At 36.6% G+C, this 17,541-nt stretch overlaps 1 protein-coding gene across 3 annotated transcripts in view; it reads left to right on the forward strand.

The window, feature by feature from the left end:
- Positions 1-1,088: 1,088 nt before the first annotated feature.
- sema5a (sema domain, seven thrombospondin repeats (type 1 and type 1-like), transmembrane domain (TM) and short cytoplasmic domain, (semaphorin) 5A) overlaps positions 1,089-17,541 on the forward strand; it is a 163,181-nt gene continuing 146,728 nt past the window's right edge. For 2 of the 3 annotated variants that reach the window (XM_055182136.2, XM_055182137.2), the window contains exon 1: positions 1,090-1,405. The gene's annotated coding sequence lies outside the window, so the exon portion shown is untranslated. Of the gene's footprint in view, positions 1,406-17,541 lie in introns of all 3 variants that reach the window. The other variant, XR_008638280.2, reaches the window with a different exon arrangement.

Genomic DNA, 17,541 nt, shown 5'->3' on the forward strand with positions numbered 1-17,541 from the left:
GATAGATAGATAGATAGATAGATAGATAGATAGATAGATAGATAGATAGATAGATAGATAGATAGATGAGGGGTGGTGTGTCAATGGATGGATGGATGGGGTGGGTGTGTCAATAGATGGGTAAATGGTCGATAGATAAATGAATGGATAGATGGGTAAATGGGTGGGTGGGTGGGTGGACGGATGGAGGAAGGATGGGGGTGGGGGTGTCGATGGATGGATGGATCAAAAGATAGATAGATAGATAGATAGATAGATAGATAGATAGATAGATAGATAGATAGATAGATAGATAGATAGATAGATAGATAGATAGATAGACGGACAGACAGACAGACAGACAGACAGACAGACAGACAGACAGATAGATAGATAGATAGACAGACAGATAGATAGATAGATAGACTGTCAGAAATAAAGGTACAAAACTGTACCTTTTCTGTTGTCACTGGGGCTGTTTCAAAAAGTTCAGCTTTGTACCTAAGGATTTAATTTTAGTACCTCAGAGGTACATACTGGGACCAAAGAGAGCTTATTAGTACCTCAAAAATACATATTAGTATCTCAAAGATACATATTAGTACTAAAGGTTTACATATCTGTACTAATGGTCCATACAATTACCTTTTTAAAGGGTGCTGCCCCACTGACAGCTAGGGTATATATTTTGACTTTTTTTCTAACAAAAAAGGTAAAAGGTACAGTTTTGTACCTTTATTTCTGACAGTTTAGATAGATAGATAGATAGATAGATAGATAGATAGATAGATAGATAGATAGATAGATAGATAGATATATAGATAGATAGATAGATAGATAGATAGATAGATAGATAGATTCAAAAACACTAATTAGAAAATATCATTAAAGTAGAAAGAAAATATAGATTTATAGGCACATCTTCTCATTCAAATGTTAATTTTAAAATAAGCGTCGGCGACAAAACAGAACGCGTCCAACTGTTATCAGTATGCGCTCGTCAGGAACGCTCTAGTGTCGCGTCGCGCCGCAGAGTAGACACGGGGGCGCTCAGTTTCTCTGTCTCTCTCTCTCTCTCTCTCTCTCTCTCTCTCTCTCTCTCTCTCTGACGGGCGCGCTTCACACACAAACTGTACACATAGTGAGTTAAACTCGTCAGGTCTGCTCCACGTTTCCTGTCGCTCCCGGTCTCACTTTTGGGAAAGTAGTGGAGGGATTTGTTGCAGACTTGGTCATGTGTGAATGCTCTCTCTTCTACAGCGGGGTATAGAGGGGGAGAAACCTGCACTCTCACGGACTAAGACCACTGCGGACTGGAGAGATTTTGGGATTTACACGTTTACGATTCCCGTTACAGGCAGAACTCGTTGACTCTTAGCTTCTTCTCATCTAGATGCACAGGAGGAATATCGCGGGACTTATTTTGGTAAGTGACTCGTTTTATGCTTTTTTTCTATTACACTCTTCAATGTCAAAACGGGAAAACGTTCAACTATGAAGCAAAAATAACAGCTTTATGTGATGTGATATGAGACTGCAGCGGTACTATTTCATTTATTTGTAAAATGGCAAGATTGATCTGCCATTTTTTTGCAATACATTAGTACACGAGGACAAGTGTTTATTTTAGCACGCTGTATTTTCAAGCATTAGTTCAGCCTAAACACTATTCTGCATACAATTATTTGCATTACAACTTATTTACCCACATAATATTCTTTTTAATAGAGAAATACATTTTGACAAAATATTTGTTTGTTTGTTTTGTGGAAGAACTTTTGCGAATATAAGCTTATGTACCGCATGGTGGCGCTGTATCAGAGTAAATTCACATTGTTTCATTGAGATAAAGCGCAATAAAGTGTTACGTCTTAATCAATCACTTGACACATTATCAGATTATTTTATTATAGGCTTCAACAATCTTTCTTTTTTCCATATAAATTGATTCATAATATATTCAATAATATTCCATATTAGCATGCAGCTGAAGCTTATTGCAGTTTAAACACTATATTTATTTATTTATTGGTATTTATTAAGTTCATATAGTGTGCACTTCTCTGTTTTATAACTGTATATTGAAATATATGTTTTTTACTTTAAAACATCCACCAATTGATGTATGCTATAAACTTTTCAGTGTGCCTAAAACATATAATTGATTTCCAGCATTTTGACCTCTGCAGCGAGTCCACCACACTGCTGTTTTCTATGCATCAGGTCACATTTAATGCACTACTGAATGTGTCAGGTCATTAAGCATAATAGCATAAATGTTGGACATATTCACTCAAACACGTGCGGCAATCGTCAAATATATTATTTTTAGTCATTTGCTGTATGATCTTTATCTGAAGGGGCAAAATTACCATTTAAAGTAGTTTGGGCAGCAAATGCATTTGCTTAATGACTCTGAACACTTTTGGCATTCTTGGAAGCAGTAGCTCACCTGTAGAGCTGTGGCTTTCAGGAGGGGTCCAAAGACTATAACATTACCAGTTTTACCCATGCATCAAAAAAACACATTGTCCAACCGAGTATTTGATGATATTTAGATTTCCGAATTTGCTTTAGTCTAAGAAAATAATAGAATTGTTTGATTTTCTTTCGTTTTTTGCATTTAGGCACATAGTGCGACTTTACGACTAGTGCATAAGTATAATATATCACCAGCATACTTCTGGAAAAACGTGACCCTAGTCCAGATGGTTAAATTACTTTTAGATCATAGAAGTGCGCGAGTCCTCCTGCAAAGGTACGGACATTAATGTCCCATAGGACAAAGTAGCTCGGGAATGTAAAGTAAAAAAGTGCTGAATTCTAAAAGAGTATGATGAGATTCCTTCAGGCAATGAGACTGGTTCAGATTACACCACAGGTTTAACACTGTCTATGGACATATTCAAGTAAATCTTAGCACCTTTCAGGTTAGTTTAATTTAAACTGCATTTTAAATTTAACACTGTTTCTGCCCTAAAGAGTATTAAGTGTTCATGAATGCATTAGTTCAGAAAATAATATAATAAAACTAAATAAGATATAAAGATAACATCATAACTATCCAGTGTGCTATACAAAACACATTTCTTTTTAAAAGGCTTGTGGGCATCTTTAGTCATTTGAGGAGCACTTGGGGAATTCCCTTGAATATATATTTGTGGTTTGCCTGTCCCAGCCCTCTTGTCTATATATTTAGCGTGCAACTCCCTCCCAAAAAACAGCTGTGGTAGTTTTTGGAGGTGACCGGGGCACTGGCTATCACTGTATTACCCTTGTAGAGCAAGTCATGCTTGAGGAACAGCTGGCCTAAGAGAATACAGGTCGAGATTAATGATGCGCTAACTTATTCAAGTGTGTGTGGCCCTATCTACCACATCAGTCTGAGAATGGATGGTTGCCATGGATACCGAAAGCACAACCTTGATGGCAGACCGGCGAGGTCCATGTGACAACAATGCCAGTCACTGAGGAGGAGAATGTGTAACACGAGATGTTTTATTGACATTGTCCTAGCTACTGAAGAAAATTAAACAACTTTGTTGTATGAAAACATGGGCTATTATATCAGAACTGGGTTAACTGAGGTTGGTTAGATATAGTAACAAATCTGTTTTCACCATAACCTGTATTTTACATATTACATTACATTTACGCAGATGCTTTTATCCAGCCCAGTCTCCTGAAAATGCGCACAAATAGCACGAAGTGCAAAACCCGTGCAACACACACGCCAAACTCCACTTTGGCGTGCATATGATACGCAAGTCCTTCCCATTCACTTAAACGGGGCATCTTTTTTTGTCGTTTCTCAATTTTTTTGCTATTTTTCACCATTCTCGCTTGGGTTTAGGGTTAGAACAACTTTTTGTTATATAAAAATGACATCCTAACCCAAACCCCAATTCTAACCCCAACTCCAAGCGACAATGGCTTAAATATGGACAAAAACATTGAGAAACCTGTATATTAAATAACCTTATTTAGCAAATCTAAATTCTAACCCTAAACCCAAGCGAAAATGGTTTAAAAAACAAAAAAAATTGAGAAAACAATAAATAAAACGACAAAAAAAGATGCCCCGTTTAAGTGAATGGGAAGGACTTGCGTATCATATGCACGCCAAAGTGGAATTTGGCGTATGTATTGCACGAGTTTTACACTTCGTGCTATTTATACGCAACCTCAGGAGACTAGGTAGCAGCATCCTAAGCGACATTGTTGTTGTTGTGTGTGTGTGTGTGTGTGTGTGTGTGTGTGTGTGTGTGTGTGTGTGTGTGTGTGTGTTTCAGTTACAATTTATTTTATGGTATATTTGTTACAATGTCATTATATATAAAGAGGTCAGTTGCAAAAATTATGAGTGGCTCATCAGGCTCATGTTTAGGTTCAGTAATTTAACATTAATGGTAATGACAATGTTTTCAGTCAGTATGAAGTCAGTTATAAGTCAGTATGAAATGCCTTATTTTCACAAATGTCACTTTAGTCATTTCATTGATATTTTACAAATTTGAATGTCTTTCACTGCAAAACCCTCTAAGTGCATGGCAAAAACCTCCACTTCTAATAAAAATCCACTTCTTTGAATTTCTGTCACAAAGAGCCACCATATTGAGTGTTGCATTAAATTATGTTTTTTAATAACATATATGAGATTGTATCTACAAATTATTAATCCAAATGGCGTGTTTGTGACGTTTGATCATTCTCGCGGAAGGTCTGCGCTCTTTAAAATGAGCTAACAAAATATTTCTTATCAATATTTAAAGAGCAACTATTGCATTGCTAAAACAATGTTATTTTGTGTATTTGTTATAATACAATGTGTTTGCATTGTTTATGGTTCAAAAAACTTATTTTCCACATACCGTACTAGGGGTGGGCTATAAACCGGGAGACGCGTGGTCTTTTAGTTTTTTTCAACGGAGTTTCAAAGGACTATAAACAATCCCAAACGAGGCATAAGTGTCTTATCTAGCAAAACGATTGTCATTTTTAACAAGAAAAATAACAAATATACACTTTTAAAGCACAACTTCTCGTCTAGATCCGGTCCAGCACGACCTAACGTAAATGCGTTGTGACGTAGGGAGGTCACGTGTTACATATATGAAATGCACATTTGCGGACCATTTTAAACAAAAACTGACACAAAGACATTAATTAGTATCAGTTGACATACAACAACGTAGGAACGGTCCTCTTTCTCCACACTTGTAAACACTGGGGCGGAGTTTCGCGTTCGTGTTCTGTGACCTCTTGACGTCATGACGTATTGCGTGGGGTCGCGCTGGCGCATCACGACCGGATCTCGACGAGAAGTTGTGCTTTGGAGGTGTGTATTTGTTGTTTTTCTTGTCAAAAATGACAATTGTTTTGCTAGATAAGACCCTTATGCCTCGTTTGGGATTGTTTATAGTCCTTTGAAACTCCGTTGAAAAAAACTGTTACGTGTTGAGTTAAGTGTTAATTGTTGGTGTCTATTAAAGTCCATTAAAATGAGAAAAATCCTGCAATGTTTTCCTCAACAAACATAATTTCTTCTCGACTGAACAAAGAAAGACATCAACATTTTGGATGACATGGTGGTGAGTAAATTATCTGGATTTTTTTTTTTTTTAAGAAAATTGAATATTCCTTTAATATCATCTTTACTACCTTATCAATACAAGCTGAATCTGATCCAGTTGAATGCTGATGACCAAGTTGATCTATCAACTTGAGCAGGTTTAACAGATTGGTAAGGAGGATATTAAAACATTAAAACCATATCTGGATTTGTGAGTGTAGCAACAACAAACAAAAAGCGCCACTCTGCACTGCTCAAAACTTGCGTTTGAATCATGGTTTAGTCAGTAGTAAATTCTTTAAATATGAAAACATAGACTACTTGCATGCTGTCAGTCAGAAGCAAGTGGAATTAAGATAATGAACGTCGTGTCCACGTCGTGTAAACTTTTGCCTACAATCCGAGTGTTTGTGATTTACATTGGAAACGATAACTCCGCATCATTGTTTATTTTGGGGTTTGTACCTTTTGCATATCGTTAACATGTACTAATTCCCACGTACACTGTAAAAAATACTATGCTGCCATAAAAAAATTTGTTGAATCAACTCGGATTTACAAGTCATTTCAACTTACTATTATTTATCTTGACTAGAGATGATTGAGTTGAGTTCCTGTGAGACTTTTCTCAACTATAAGTTATGACAACTCATCTCTGTTGACATGACTTGTAAATCTGAGTTGATTTTACAAAACTTTTTAAGGCAGCAAAGTATTTTTACAGTGTAGGAAATGTAAAATTGTGAATCTGATAATTGGTGCTCTTTAATGTTCCTCACCTTACTTATGAGGTAAATAGCTACAATAAGCGGGATAATGTACAGGCGGGTCTTATTTCTGCTATAACAACCGGCTGCCTATACATTATTCCTTACTTACTTTCTAATGGCCATTTAATTACAAAAGCAGTGTGTTTTAATGGTTATTATCCTTAAGAACCTTTAGGTCTGAATAAAGTAACTTCCCTGAAATTCAGTTGATCAGTTTATGGGCAAATGTTATCTGTTGCATACATTTTTCCCATCACTATACTAGTGTGAATGTACAATATTGTAATGACAGCTCATTCAGTCTGTAACAATGCCAGATTTGAGCATGACTACAGTAACAGACTGCCTTTGTTCTGGTGGATGCTTTCAAAATGAGTTTTTGAAATATTTGTTACAAATATTTAAAGGCGAGTCTGCTTTTCATTGAACGTGAAAGAATGTTTTAATGCTCGTGCTTTGCTGGAAACAATGATATGTCCACATGTCAGTGTTGATTAACACCATCTCTCCATGCCGGCTGAAATGCTTACTTAGTCCTAAAACCACAAAGCCTCGTTTTACGCTGCTTTTGCTGTCATTTTAATCACAATCCATGCACTGACAGATCTGTGTATAAGCTTTGTTCATATAAAATACTTCTTTTTGTAAATTCTAAATAAGGGCGCGAGTTTCACCACTGCTTACTGAGCGGGTCAACTTTATAACCCCATCAGAACTTCAGTTGTTATTCTTAGGAAAGACTTGGACGGTGACCTGTTTATATTTAAAACAGTGGACCTTATGTTCCAACAAAAAAGGGAATTGGAGAAGGTAGCACCATGCAGTTTTTGGGACTGTTGTTTCAGGAGTTTAGTTTATTATTGTGATGGCAGAAGTTTCTTCAGCCTGAATCATGAGTTGTCAGTGTTTCTGAAAATGATTTTCCATGGTTTCTAGGCTCAGTTTTACTGGCTCATAATTTTTATGTGACCGAATGATATTACGCTACCAGTGAAGGGTTCATTTCACCGCTTTGAGTGACTCGTTTACTGGATGTCTGAATGAGCTGCAGTGATGTGTTCCTGTCGTGATGTATTACAGGATACACACTAAACTGGATTTCAGGAGACTTTCAGTCGTATCGCTGATGTGTGTTTTATGCTTCGCTTTTGATTTACATTGTTTACGGATGTAAAGAGCAGGTTTGTGGTTGACGGTTGTTTTAAAATTGTATGGACAAAAATTATTTTGTGGTTGCGGTCGATTTATGTCAAGCTGTTGAAGATTGCCATACGGTCCGTTGCTATTGGGACCTTGTTCTTGTACTAAATTTTATATATGTGGTCTTTTGACTTATGGCATAATATACTTAATGGGCCATTAATGATTTGGATGCTAAACAGGCAGATGATTCAATCACTTTATGAAACACCTGCCTTTCCTTTCAATCATTTAAAGAGGTATTAACAGCACAAAAATGTCAGGGATAGTGTAAATTGACATATCTGAGTGTTATTTATAAGGGATAAAGTTTGCTACACTTTCAATAGACTACAGATCAAAAGTTTCTCATTTTTTATCTGAAGACATGAAAGTTTTGTATACTGTGCCAACCATTTATTTATTTATTTAAAAAAATACTTCAATATTTTTTTTGATTACATCAAAAATAGTATTTTCAAAATTATGACTTTGATACGAGTCGTATTTTGCAATTCACATTAATATTTTTTTTCCTTTTTGAAGCTTGAAGCTACTAGCACCTGTTAACTTTTATTATATAAAAAAGAATAAGATCAGAGCTAAACATTTTCTTTGGTGTCTAAGTTTGTACAGCCAAAACTGTTCCAGATTTGGAAACGCATCACTATAATAGCAGTACAAACTTACATTCAATAAAAAAAATAACGTTTTTAAAGGGACATTTCATTTTTTTTTTGAAAATATGCTCATTTTCCAGCTCCCCTAGAGTTAAACATTTGATTTTTACCGTTTGGGAATCCATTCAGCTAATCTCCTGGTCTGGGGCTACCACTTTTAGCATAGCTTAGCACAATCCATTGAATCTAATTAGACCATTAGCATCACGCAAAAAATAACCAAAGAGTTTCAATATTTTTATCTATCTATCTATCTAATTTTTTTTCATTACATCAAAAATAGTATTTTCAAAATTATGACTTTGATACGAGTCGTATTTTGCAATTCACATTAATCATTTTTTCCTTTTTGAAGCTTGAAGCTCCTAGCACCTATTAACTTTTATTATATGAAAAAGAATCAGATCAGAGCTAAGTTTGGTGTCTAAGTTTGTACAGCCAAAACTGTTCCAGATTTGGAAACGCATCCCTATAATAGCAGTACAAACTTACATTCAATAAAAAAATGAACGTCTTTAAAGGGACACTCCACTTTTTTTGAAGATATGCTCATTTTCTAGCTCCCCTAGAGTTAAACATTTGATTCTTACCGTTTTGGAAACCACCCAGCTGATCTCCGGGTCTGGCGCCAGCACTTCCAGCATAGCCTAGCACAATACACCGAACCCGACTAGACCATTAGCATCGCGCCATAAAATAACCATAGCGTTTCAATATTTTTCCTATTTAAAACTTGACTCTTCTGTAGTTACATTGTGTACTAAGACAGACATAAAATGAAAAGTTGCGATTTTCTAAAAATAGAAAATAGTCCCCTTGGTTACTTTCAATGCAGGGGACTATTTCCGTTGGTTATTTTTAGCGCAATGCTAATGGTCTAATCAGATTCAATGGATTGTGCTAAGCTATGCTAAAAGTGCTAGCGCCAGACCCGGATATCAGCTGAATGGATTTCAAAACGGTAAAAAGGAAATGTTTAACTCTAGGGGAGCTGGAAAATTAGCATATTTTCAAAAAAGTGGAATGTCCCTTTAACTTTTGATCGGTAGTGTATCAGACACGTCAGTCTATTCACATCATTGCAAACGTTTGATTTTAAGTTTTTTTGTGGCGTAAATGTAACGGAAAAGAAATCATATGTCAGTTAGTCTTCCTCTCATCAAAATGTTTTGTATCCAACTACATAAACCGGATTGAAATGATGTTGGCTGCATATCAGAATCATTCATCGAAACGCCGTACAGCCGAACACCAATAAAAATCACATTAAAGAAAACTTTTCCATTCAAGTAAACACGATTACTCTCAGCAGTCTGATTTTTTTGTATAGAGAAAAGCCTCAGATTCTAATGCCGTGTAAGTGAAGAGCTCCTGATGGATTCTAACAGCATTGTGACCAAGGGCTGTATGGGGAGAGTGATGCAGATAGCGAGAAAGCACTTAATATGTATTTAGGGCTTTTTCAGATAGAGCTGTAGTCTACCTCATCCCCTGCTGCTCTGAAAGCTTGTGTCTGGCTGAGAACAACATCCATCTCTGTCTGGGGTCTTGCTTGGGAAAATGTGGTGTAGCAGATAGGGGGAGTGTAGATTGATTCTTGAAGCCGAGACTTTGCTTTGGGGTGAAGAAGGTCTACGTTTAAAAAAAAGAGGCTCTAATGAGATGCTTTGGAAGGTGGTCTGCGTGACATCGCCGCTTTTGTTTTAACACCATCTAACTCTTGTTTTTCTCGCTTTCTTTTCCTGTGAGGTGAGGCAGGATGATTTAGGTTCTGTGTCAGTTCTAGCTTTGAATTTCTGCACAGGTACTTTCTTTAGTCCGATACGTCAAACTGTCAATGAAGTTTTACATGGAAGCTCTATCTATCTATCTATCTATCTATCTATCTATCTATCTATCTATCTATCTATCTATCTATCTATCTATCTATCTATCTATCTATCTATCTATCTATCTATCTATCTATCTATCTATCTATCTATCTAGTCAGGCACCACCTATATATACCATATCTTTCCTCATATATAAAAAAGTACCACTATGCCACATCAGAGGATGAGTCAAACTCTGTACTTGCTTCTTTGACATTTGATATTTGTGATGTCCTGCTGTGCGTCTGTGCTATCCAAATCTGAGGAAGTGTCAGGGGACTTGACATCCCTGACAGGTGACGAGTCCACGGGCTCAAGGAAGCCAATGTAGTCAGACAGGACGTGACAGGAAGTGAGTTAAAGTTAAAATGCTCTCCTTCATAAAAAATAACATCCAAAACAAAGTATAAACAGCCACTACACGTGGCCTGTACATGTGCTATGAAAGCTGTTGTTTTTTTACTTTAAATAAATGTGTATCTAGCAAAGTATTTTGTTTTCTTAACTCTTTCCCGCCATTGACGAGTTATCTCGTCAATTAAGAGAAAAAGTTTGCATAAAAAAGGTGTTGAATTAATTTTTATGTTAATCTGCAATACCACGATTATCCACTTTATGGATAATCCAATTTATGAAAAAACTGAAGACAAAACGTTATTTACTAATTTTAAACTCTGTGCATGTTTTGATTATTGTTCTGAATCTGATCTCTAACAAAATTCCTTCACAAAAATGCAATTATTTCAGCTTTTTGCTAAAAATTTTTTTTTAATATTTTTAGAAAAACACCAATATTTAAGAGTTTATAAGCAGAGAAAATATGTTTATATATTTTTAGAAGAAAATTTTCCTGGAAGGCATTTTGTGAAACTTTTGTGGTAATCACAAAAAAAATGCTGGGGGCAACTATTCAAAAAATGGCTGGCGGGGAATGAGTTAAAAAATAAGTTAGGTAAATTTGTCTGTACAAACACCAAAAACCAAAGAAAATGTTTATCTTTGATCTGATTCTTTCATATAATAAAAGTGAACAGGTGCCAGGAGCTTCAAAAAGGACAAAACAAATTATTCCTGTGACTTGTGCACTACATTCAAAGTTAAAAATATCTTTCAAGTTTTTAAAGTCACGGGAGCGAATTAAGAATATCAAAATTAGATTTTTTATCTGAACTGTTTCTTTAGTAAACAACGCCACACGGCCTTCATAGTTGTGATGGCTTGCAGCAAATCCCTGCCGTGTCTGTGAACATCTTGATTTTATGGAGGCAGAGCTCTTGCTAATCAATACAAAGCCTCCTAAGTCCTGCTTAAAGCATCGAGCGTCTCCCCGAAAAGCCGTAGTGCATGGCTCGGATGGGGCAGCGCTGCCGCATGCAGGGCACTTTAAATGCGTCGTCCGCCGCCTCTCAAATATGCTTGCTCATGCGAACTGCGTGCAGGAATCAATAAGAGATTTACTTTTATTAGAAGCGGGTGTCATTTATATTTAAAATCTGGAAAATGTTTCCAAGTGATCTGTTCGCAGACAGATGTCTCCGTGAGAGGCTTCAAAACCCCCAGATTGAGTTGAGAAGGGTCAATGGAAAACAGGCAAACATTTCTCATCTTGTGGTGGGTGTGATCCTCTCCAGCTGACAACTTTTTGCCGGCTGAATAAAGTCATTGAAAGTATACACATCAGAGAATATTTTTAGCAAAGATGTTTACACATCACAAAATATATTTGATGTCTGATATGTAAATTGTATCGATCAAGTACCATCTGCTCTCTTCTCCCGTATCCCATTTTATAATGTAGAGATATATATGACATAGATGAGCCATTTCTAGATGGATTTCTTCAAATACTGTACACTGCAGTGTTACAGGCACAAAAATGGATATAGATGACCTGCTGTTGATTTACATTTTCATCTTTTTTCCAAAATCTGCAAAACTTGGATGCCCTGTATGAAGGGTGAAGGTGTGCTCACAACTGCCATGCAAACCATATCTTGCCAGCTTTCTCATGCTTACAATATGTAAGTATTATGGTGCGTTCACACCAGACGCGGAAGAGACAGCAAGCACGTGATTTTCATGTTAAGTCAATGCAAAGATGCGAATAGTAAGGCTGTAACGATTAATCGTGCAAATGCACATTTTCTGAATGAATAAATTCTAATCAATTACAGTGAAATGCCACCACATCCAAAAGCCAGAGGGCGCTCTTGTGCAGAAACTCCATTTGTGCCACAAAAGAAGAACCATTACAAACGCTATTCCAGGAAATGTCTATAAGCATATTTACATCGCTGTTCTTCAAATAGTTTACTATTTTCATGATAATAAAGAATATTTTGAATGATTGTGTTTGACGAGTGTTGCTTTTTTAAATGCATGTTGTAAACGACTCAGACTTATAATGATTTTAGATTGATAAGGACTTCCTACTGATCACAGACCTGTAGTACACGCACTAGCTGCGCATGAAACACAGAATCGGAGTCTTGCGATTCAGAATCAATTGCAGACAGTTATTTTTGCGCAGAAGGCAGGACACAGATAGTGCGGAATGCGCGAAATTGCGCGAGTTGAAAAATCTAAACGTTGGCGGATTTTCATGCAGCGTTAACCAATCAGGAGCTTGCTCTAGCATTGACGTAAAGACAGGAAGTGAGCGGAGGCAGAAAAACATAACAACAATGGAGCACAATCATCATCACTACACGAGACATCTTCATACTTTTACAGGAATTAAAAGGATCTTGTTTAGAAGAGTGAGAAGGTCGAACAATCTGGTAAGTTTACTCAATTTGAGCTATATTAGCCCCTCCCATGGCACAAATTTACGTGTGAATGTCACGAATGACGAGAATTTCACGTGCGAATGAATGGAGTAAACTCAAAATGTTCAAGCGTCCAACTACGCACGAATAGCCCCTCTTCCGTGTTCGGTATTATGCTAAGTACACCCCAAACACCGGGCATCGCGTTAATATTTTCAACTTGGGCGAAGACGCGTTTGAGGTGAATAGCGCGTGTTTTCACAGCAAACGCGCTGCCCATATCGCATCATCCGCATCGCCTCACTCAAGGACGCTTCTAATCACGTCTTTGCATTGACTTTGTATGTAATCTACTCGCGCAAATCGTTAAACTCGCATCTGGTGTGAACCCACAGTTACACCACTTCCCATTTGGTACCGTCTTTAATTTGGTCAACCATAGCCAAACAACATCCATGAATTCCCAATATTATATTTGCCAGTACTTGTTTTGAAATCCTTCAATAATTTGAAATCCATTCATATTTCTCATACAAAGGAGAAATAGTCACATTTTTTTCATTGTACCACTTGTCATGCCAGCACACCAGTTTTTCTGGTCTGAGCTAAGAACTCATACACCTGTACTTGTGGGGTGCTTTGCAAGTGTTGTGAGAGATCAAAAGCGTCCTTTCATTTGTATTCACCTTGGATAAATGTCACTGGAGGAGGGCTAGTAAGCTAGAAAATTAATCTACCTGTCGATCTGGAGTTCCTGCAATGGAACAATCGACACACACTTCCACAATTTCTTTATAAATGTATGTTTTAGTTGCTGTTCAACTTTCAACTCCTTACGAAAAAGACCAGGTGCTCGGATGTGAATATATTGAGTTAGAAAGACAAGAAGAGAAATAACCTGTTGCTCTCACTTTTGCCTAATGGGCTATTAAGTCCTGAATGAATATAATATCAACAGGCTTTTTTTCCTTTGAATCGTGTTGAATGAGACTGAATAAATTGTGGTAAGCTGAAACACGCAGGGTCATACCACAGTTTCCAAGTACAGAACAAACATTTGTTGTCCAGTGAATAAAGCAGCAGTTTAGGATGTCAAAACCTCTGCACCACTCCTTGACTTTAGCACCCCACACACACTGACAAATTACAGAAACTAAATGGTTTTAAGTGTTAAGTGGCCTTAAATAATGGAGCCCTTGAGCAATCATTCAGAGCCATGAAAAGACCGGCTTGTTTCATGAGGCTTTCCAGTCTATCGTTGACCCCGCTGAGGTCTACGCTCTTTGCACTCCCCCATCTCACCTGCTGACCTTTTGACGGCTCTTGTTGCAATTTTCCTCATTACATTCTCTTCTGTCAGCACATAAACCCTGAGCTCAAGCCTGATCTCCCTGACAGCTGGCCTTCAGACAGCTCAACACAGACATACTTAATAGATAATCTTCAAGGAAGCCATTGCTACTGACACATGCACTGTAGATTCAGAAGCTTTACATCTATCTATCTGTCTGTCTGTCTGTCTGTCTTTCTGTCTATCTATATATCTAGTTGTGTGTTAATCAACCTATGCATCCATGCATCCATCCAGTTAAAGATTCTCTCTAAATTAAGTTAAAGCTGTATTTATGATCAATATTTTGTCTGTGTCTGTCTTTCTATGTTTGTCTGTCCATCAATACATCCATCCATTGGTACTGACACATGCACTATAGATTCAGAAGTGTCTGTGTCTGTCTGTCTGTTTATCCATCCATCCATTTAGTTAAAGGATTTTATCTGTCTGTCTGTCCATCCATCTAGTTCGATGCTAAACTCTCTAAATTAAGATACATCTGTATTAATCCATTAATTTATCCATTAGTACTGAAACTTGCATTTTAGATTCAGAAGCATTCTGTCTCTTTATCTTTTTATCTGGCTGTCCATCCAACCATTGGTACTGACACATGCACTATAGATTAAGAAACTATCTGTCTGTCCCTTTGTCTGTTTATCCATCCATTCATTCCTCTTTTCATCTATCCATCCATTCAGATAAAGATTCTCTATAAATTAAGATAAAACTGTATTTATGATCAGGAATTTGCCTGTCCAACTGTCTATCCATTAATCCCTCCATCAATCTTTCCATCCATCAATATATCCATCCATCCCTCCGTCATCCATCAATCTACCAACCATCCATCCATTCAGTTAAAGATTCTCTCTAAATTCTCTCAAAATTAATAAAAACTGTATGTATGATAAGGATTTTGTCTGTCCAACTGTCTATCCATCCATTCATCCCTCCATCAATCTATCCCTCCATCAATCTATCCATCCATCAATCTACCCATTCATCCATTCAGTTAAAGATTCTCTCTAAATTCTCTCTAAATTAAGATAAAACTGTATTTATGATCAGGATTTTGTCTGTCCAACTTTCTATCCATCCATCCCTCCATCAATCTATCCATCCCTCCATTCATCTATCCATTCATCCATTCAGATAAAGATTCTCTCTAAATTCTCTCTAAATTAAGATAAACCTGTATTAATGATTAGGATTTTGTCTGTCCAACTGTCTATTTATCCATCCCTCCATCAATCTATCCATCCCTCCCTTTATCTATCCATTCAGATAAAGATTTTCTATATATTAAGATAAAACTGTATTTATGATCAGGAACTTTTCTGTCCAACTGTCTATCCATCCATTCATCCCTCCATCAATCTATCAATCCATCAATATATCATCCATCCCTCCATCAATATATCATCCATCCCTCCATCAATCTTTCCATCCCTCCATCAATCTACCAACCATCCATCCAGTTGAGATTCTCTCTAAATTCTCTCTAAATTAAGAAAAACTGTATTTATGATCAGGATTTTGTCTGTCCAACTGTCTATCCATCCATTCATCCCTCCATCAATCTATCCATCCATCAATTTATCATCCATTCCTTTATCAATCTACCAACCATCCATCCATTCAGCTAAAGATTCTCTCTAAATTCTCTCTAAATTAAGAAAAACTGTATGTATGATCAGGATTTTGTCTGTCCAACTGTCTATCCATCCATTTATCCCTCCATCAACTATCCATCCCTCTATCAATCTATCCATTCATCCATTCAGATAAAGATTCTCTCTAAATTCTCTCTAAATTAAGATAAAACTGTATTTATGATCAGGATTTTGTCTGTCCAACTTTCTATCCATCCATCCCTCCATCAATCTATCCATCCCTCCATTCATCTATCCATTCATCCATTCAGATAAAGATTCTCTCTAAATTCTCTCTAAATTAAGATAAACCTGTATTTATATTTATGATTTTGTCTGTCCAACTGTCTATCCATCTATCCCTTTGTCAATCTGTTCATCCATCCCTCTCTTCATCTATCTATCTATCTATCTATCTATCTATCTATCTATCTATCTATCTATCTATCTATCTATCTATCTATCTATCTATCTATCTATCTATCTATCTATCTATCTATCTATCTATCTATCTATCCATTCATCCATTCAGATAAAGATTCTCTCTAAATTCTCTCTAAATTAAGATAAAACTGTATTTATGATTAGGATTTTGTCTGTCTATCCATCCATCCCTCCACCAATCTATTCATCCATCCCCCCTCCATTCATCTATGCATTCATCCATTCAGATAAAGTTTCTCTCTAAATTCTCTCTAGATTAAGATTAAACTGTATTTATGATTAGGATTTTGTCTGTCTATCCATCCATCCCTCCACCAATCTATTCATCCATCCCCCCTCCATTCATCTATGCATTCATCCATTCAGATAAAGTTTCTCTCTAAATTCTCTCTAGATTAAGATTAAACTGTATTTATGATTAGGATTTTGTCTGTCTATCCATCCATCCCTCCACCAATCTATTCATCCATCCCCCCTCCATTCATCTATGCATTCATCCATTCAGATAAAGTTTCTCTCTAAATTCTCTCTAAATTAAGATAAAACTGTATTTATGATTAGGATTTTGTCTGTCTATCCATCCATCCCTCCACCAATCTATTCATCCATCCCCCCTCCATTCATCTATGCATTCATCCATTCAGATAAAGTTTCTCTCTAAATTCTCTCTAGATTAAGATTAAACTGTATTTATGATTAGGATTTTGTCTGTCCAACTGTCTATCCATCCCTCCATCAATCAATCTATCCATCCCTCCCTTCATCTGTCCATCATCCATTCAGATAAAGATTCTCTCTAAATTAAGATAAAACTGTATTTATGTTTAGGATTTTGTCTTTCCAACTGTCTATCCATCAATCCCTCCATCAATCCATCTATTACTCATCCATTCAGATAAAGATTCTCTCTAAATTCTCTCTAAATTAAGATTAAACTGTATTTATGATCAGGATTTTGTCTGTCCAACTCTCCATACATCCCTCTATCAATCTTTCTATCCATCCATCCATCTATGGATCCATCCATTCAGATAATGACTCTCTCTAAATTCTCTCTAAATTAAAATAAAACTGTATTTATGATCAGGATTTTGTCTGTCATTTAGTCTGTCCATCTGTCCATTCATGCATCCATCCAGTTACAGATTAAACTCTCTGTATCTAAATGAAGTTAAAACTGTATCCATCCATCTGTCCATTTGTACACATGCACTTTACATTCTGATGCTATCTGTCTGTCGGTCTATCCATCTGTCTGCCCGCCCGCCCATCCATCCATCCATTCATCCA

This window comes from Misgurnus anguillicaudatus, chromosome 25 (genome assembly GCF_027580225.2).
Source record: "Misgurnus anguillicaudatus chromosome 25, ASM2758022v2, whole genome shotgun sequence".
Taxonomy (NCBI): Eukaryota; Metazoa; Chordata; class Actinopteri; order Cypriniformes; family Cobitidae; genus Misgurnus; species Misgurnus anguillicaudatus.